We start from the raw sequence: 5,679 nt of genomic DNA, 5'->3' as shown, positions 1-5,679 counted from the left end.
GAAAGTGAACCAGCTGGGCTGGTTTTTCCCTGCCTTTTTTTTTTTTTTTTTTTTTTTCAATAGCTACCCATCCAATATCTGCTGTAATAAAAAAGGCAAATCAGAAAACAATGTGGTCTGTTTGTGTGTTGTAAACTGGGAGAACAGCTGCTACTCCTAGGCTGAACAGGAAACGTTGGTACGAGAGCCATAAAAAGCAGAGTTTCTACTTTTAGTTGCTGTGTCTTCCTGTAAAAAGCAGCTTCTGCCAGCCCTGCTGCCTTTTTTTCTAACTAAATTCACTGTAGTAGTGGGGAACAAAACACAGGAAACAACTCTGGCTCTCAGCACTGAGTTGGGGCTTGGGAGAGCCTGAATTACATCCAAGGAGGAGAAAAATTGTTTCCCAATGGTGCCTAATGTGCAGGGAATCTCTAACAAACACCAGCCCTGGTGTGCCCCTCCAAACCACAGCATAGCCTCTGAACACAACTGGCTCTGTCTGCCCTGGAAACCTCTCCCTGCAGCTCAGGGCACCGAGAGGCACTGTGGTTGATGTGCATATCCATTCCTGTTGGAATAAAGTCTCCATCTCTGACTTAAATAAACCTCCCTGGCTCTCTGATGGACTCAAGATGTAGCTGATGCTGAGGGGAAATCTTTTTCCAAACGGGTCTCTGTTTCTTCCTCCAGCATCACCTGTCCAAGCACAAGCACATATCAGGCTTCCTCAGAAGCTAAAGGCTGCTCTAAATGTGATCCTGAGCCAGGCTGGTCAGTCCAGCCTGTGTAGTCCCCACCGTATCAAAATACAGAGATGCTTTGTTTAAGTATTAGTCAGCTATTATTATTTTCTTTTTCTGATTAACAAAAGGTGTGCAAATGCCTGTGGGAGAACAGGAGAGGTGGGGAGGATTGCAAAATGCCACACATTCCAGCAGGGCCACTGCTCACACCATCAGGGCTCCGGATTTTTGGCCTCAAAAGGTAGCCTCGTGCTTACCCAGCTAGGTGAGCCCTGCATGAGCTGCTGTGTCTCTATGCAGCTGAAAAGCTGGAAACCCTTCCCCACTATTTAACTAATAAAACACAGGGTGTCAGCTTTGCTCTTACAGATTGTCGCTAGAGCTCCTTATCCCCAGTGACATGTCTTCTGGGGAGTCGCATTGTCAGACCTGGAGCCCCTCTGAAAATTAACACAGCTGGGGGCCCAAAAAAAAATAAAAGAAAAAAAGCATGGAGGTAAGTGGAAATAAATAAATTGGAGATGTCTACTCTTTTCTGAAAATAATTGTGTTTGACGGGAGAAAACTTTTGTCCTATTTTTTGTTTTATCAGTGCAACAGCACTTGACAAGACCACTGCTCGGCTTTTCTTTTCCTGTCGTGCAGAGGGAAATATTTCTGCCTTAACAGAAGTGATGCTTCCTTACAGACAAAAAAGCAGCCCTTAACAGAGCTGCAGTACAGACAGCTCATCAAAGCTGCAACAAAGCTGCCGTTGTACTGTAACACAGCTAAGCAAACAGCCTGCTAACGTTATCATTCAGGCCTCACATATGCGGCACTGCAATGACCATTAATAACAGAATGGGCTAAATTCTCATACCTCTGCACAGATTTCAGCCTTGCTCTAGTAGTAGCCCCACTCTTTTCCCACAAAGCCACTGGTGAAAGCAGTCATTACAGAAATAGGGCCCTAGGAGCAGCCATATGACATGGCACAGAGCACTGAGGGTTTAACCTCCCCAAGGCTCCATCAGTGCATTGAGATTTTATCACCACTTCCTCACATTTGCCCTGTGAGTAGGGAAAGGAGACTATTTCTGCCATCATACCGTGGCCTTTACACACGAGCACCATCCAGCCAAGGAAACTCAGGGCCTGGGAGGTGGTTGGAAGGATGAAACTATCAGTCCCAGCATCTTAACATCAGACTCAAACATTTTAATAGGGTTCCGGGTGCCTTCAGATTGTCTTGCAGAGGGTGGTATGGTGTATCAAAGCATTTCCCGTGTGCATACAGCACGCTGGTGTGGAGCAGGAGCACAGCTAACCACAAAAAGGAGTGGGGAGCTTGGGCACGCTCAAAATGCAACACTTTGATGCTGAGGAAACAAAAGGCTTTTTCCCAGCTAAAACTCTGACAAACATCAGCATAGTCAAATGGCACGCTTTGCTTCCAACAAAAGTGCTCCTGCAGCAGCCCCAAACAGCCACACTGGGGTGAAAAACTGCTGAAAGACCCCCAATTTTCCAAGGGAAGAGCGTGGGAATGGCTGGGGAGCAGGGCAGCACTCGCAGCAGCCCGGGCATTGGTTTTTCCGTGGCTCCCTCTAGCGTGTACAGCCCGGAACGTGGTGAGACTCTTGCATCGAACTGATGGACTGGATGCAATCTGAAATAGATTTAAAACAACGTATACTTTCAGAGAAAATGTTTGCTCCGGTAGAAACTCTACCATTTCGCACTGCAAAACAGCTACTGGGTCAGCACGGCTGACTGGCTGCATTTTGCATGCTCACAGAGTCTGATTTCCCATGGTTTTGAACCAAAAATTTAAAGGTCAGAAAGACTCTTCTGTAATAGCAGCTCTGGCCTATTTTTCACCTACCATTTTTTCATTTATTCATATCTTCCTCGGGGACTAATCTACCTATTAGAATAATAAGGTTATTTTCTGAGTCTAATCTAAGAAAATAAATTAAAAAGTCTAAACCTTCCATTAGATCTCAGAGAGACAGCATTTCTCGGTCAAGGAGAGCCGAGACACTCAGGGATATACGTCCAGCAAATAACATTTATTAATTATGCATATTCATACACACAGCCACGGACGGCAGGCAGCCTCCACAAGCAGGCTCATAGAAGGGTGCCTGCAACCTAATGTGTTAAGTAAATAGCTCTTCTATTGCTCTAAGTAGTCACGTAGTAAAGGAGCTCCCATTTCCAAGTATCCGTGGAGCAAAATAATAGAAAAGCTATTAAAATCCAGAGAAAGATAGATTGCATTATATTGCCTAAATTAAAGCCTAAATTGGTACGAATGTAAACACTAAGGTTCCTACTTTCCTCCAGTTCTGAATACCAAGCAGATCTTGGACAGCACATACAATATATCCCTTCAATAAATGTGTCCGTCCGTCCCCCCCTAATTTTTTTTAATCTTTGCATTTATTATGAGGTCAAAGGCATGACTATACAGGAAAGAGCAGATCCACTACAGCTTCAGGTAAATAACGTGCGAGGAACAGCTCACCCTCTGCACTCCATGACAGCAATTGGCTGGAGGACCCCATGTCCTGTGCTCTGCGTATGCCAGCTCAGCCTGCTTCCCTGGGGACCAGATGGGGCAGGGGAGCAGATTTCATCCCCTGAGGGCAGTGAGCGAGCTGGGATATAATGAGATGTCTGCATGTCTCTGCTGCTTGGCATGTGAGGGGAGAATCTCAACACCTGTATTTAATGTCATGATTTCAAACCCACTGGGATTTGATCCAGAAATGCATCCAGCAGCATTTTGTTCTGGAAAAAACACCTTGTCCATCACCCCTCTCAAAGGCAGGACTGCCACGAGTCCTCTGCGAGAAGGACTGCTCTGTCCTGCTTCCAGCTTCCTCCTCCCACCCAGAGGGAGCCACTCAGCACCTTACTGCAGGCATCTGAGCTGAGAAAGAGCCACCCCACTGGCATGATCCATGTCTCCAGCCGCCGCGTATTTGAGGGTTTCATAGCTGGCTGCCAACTGATGAGCGAGGCCCCCACTGAGCAAATCAAAATCTTGCAGAAAAGGAAAAAGGAAAAAAAAAAAAAAAAGCTTGCAACCAAATCCTTTTGTTGAGCAAATCCGAGGTACATCCTGCTTAATTAGCAGTCCTGAGAATTAATCAATTAATCAGAGACATTTCCCAGGCTTTGAGCTCTGGAGCAGCATGCAAGCACAGGGGATGGCCAAGCCCCTGTGTGAGGTCTGCGAGGAAAATGAGCGTCCCAGGGTGAGAGATGGTGATGAAAGGCAGCCAGGGCTAGCTGCCCTCTGAGTGGCCATGCCAAAGGGAGCGTGAAACACACTGTTACTGGGGCAATGGGAGCCACAGGAGGTGCAGAGCATCTGCCTACCTAATTTTAAAGAATTGGGTATTCCTTTTTCTGTAGGGCTGTGATGGAGAAGATTCAACTGCGATCTCCTACCCTGGCTAGGAACTGCTGGTAGCCAAGCACCTACAGGGATTGTTCAGGGAGAAAACCCTTGCTTTTCTCCCCAGGACAGTGAGAGCCATTGCCCCAGGGCTGACTCCCAGGGAGAGACAATAACACAGGGTGATGGATGCAGAAATATCTCATCTCATTAGAAAGCCAGCTTGAATGGAAAAGGCCCAGTGCAAGGAGAATCCACCCCATTAGCCACAAGCAACGTACTGGGGTAACTGGTGGGTGCCTGGACCCTTTGAGGGGCAGCCTCAAAGGGGCTGATCCCCCCATTGAGCCCTCCCTGACAACACTGAAGCAAGTCCCAGAGCATGACATGGCACGACATCATGTGAACTGGCTCACCACGGCATCACACAGCCCACAAAGCCCTCCAGAGAGATGGGAAAGGTGCTAACACTGCTTCTTCTCAGCTGCCTGCAGGAATCGGCAGTGCTGGGGATGCAAATAGCAGTGCCAGCATGTCCTCCACCCACTGCTGCAGGGTGAAAGCTCATTTTAACAGCTGACCCTAAAGAAAAGGAGATCCACCTTGCTGCCCCCCTCCCGCCTTTCAGACGCCAAGGAGAGGTTCTGCACCCACATTTTCAGGGAATGGAATCACCATCATTCAGCTGGTGCCAGCTGAAAGGTATTTCTTTAAAGGGAACTGAATGCACTGACCTATGCACATTCAGAATGTGCATAAATATCCAGACTTTTTTTAAGAGCCTGTGACAAACCTTCTGGGTGGATGAGACAATTAGGTTGTCTCCACTGGCCTCTTGCACGTCGTGGGCTCCTGCTATGGTTCATCCAGTTGCACTAACACTGAGTCCAACAACTCTGTCTGGCAGAAGCAGCTCTTGCAGAAAGGCAGCCAAGCTTCATCTGGAGACAATAAGAAAGTGAGAAGCCCCCGCTCTCCTCGGTGGCTTGATCCAGTAGTTAATCACCCCCACTTAGGAATCTGTGCATGAACCAGTAACGTAAAATTAATGATTTCTTTCATCTTCCTGCTTGGCAGCCTGCTTGAGCTGCTTGTTCTACTGACAGTAATGATTCAATAATCTGAAAAACATTGTACTTCATTTACAGTATTAACAGCTGAGTGTACAGATACAGAGATTTTATTTATCCTTAAGGAAAGGCTGTTCTGCAGTCTGCAGAAGGTGACAGAATGAGTCACCTTTAGATCTTAATTTCAAATGTTGCCTCTGCAGTTTTGGGTTTGCATTTCAGCTTTGTACAGAAGTGACAGAAAAGCAGCCAGGTCAAATAGGCTCATCCGGGGGTTAGGACGCAGGGCACGGTTTGCCAGGTTTAGCAAAGAATGAGAAGGCAGTGATTTGGGGCCCTGATCCCCCTGTTTTACAGCTTGTGGGTTGCATAGTGCCAGGACTGTAGCAACATCTCCTCCACCTCTCAGATGGCTTAGGAACACACTGCCCTAAAAGTGTGTTTAACAAGTGACATTCTGCCTCAACAGCTGAATGTTTCTGGGGGAAATGTG

The sequence above is a fragment of the Aythya ferina genome (genome assembly GCF_964211825.1).
Source record: "Aythya ferina genome assembly, chromosome: 13".
Taxonomy (NCBI): Eukaryota; Metazoa; Chordata; class Aves; order Anseriformes; family Anatidae; genus Aythya; species Aythya ferina.
This window is presented reverse-complemented; position numbering follows the sequence as displayed.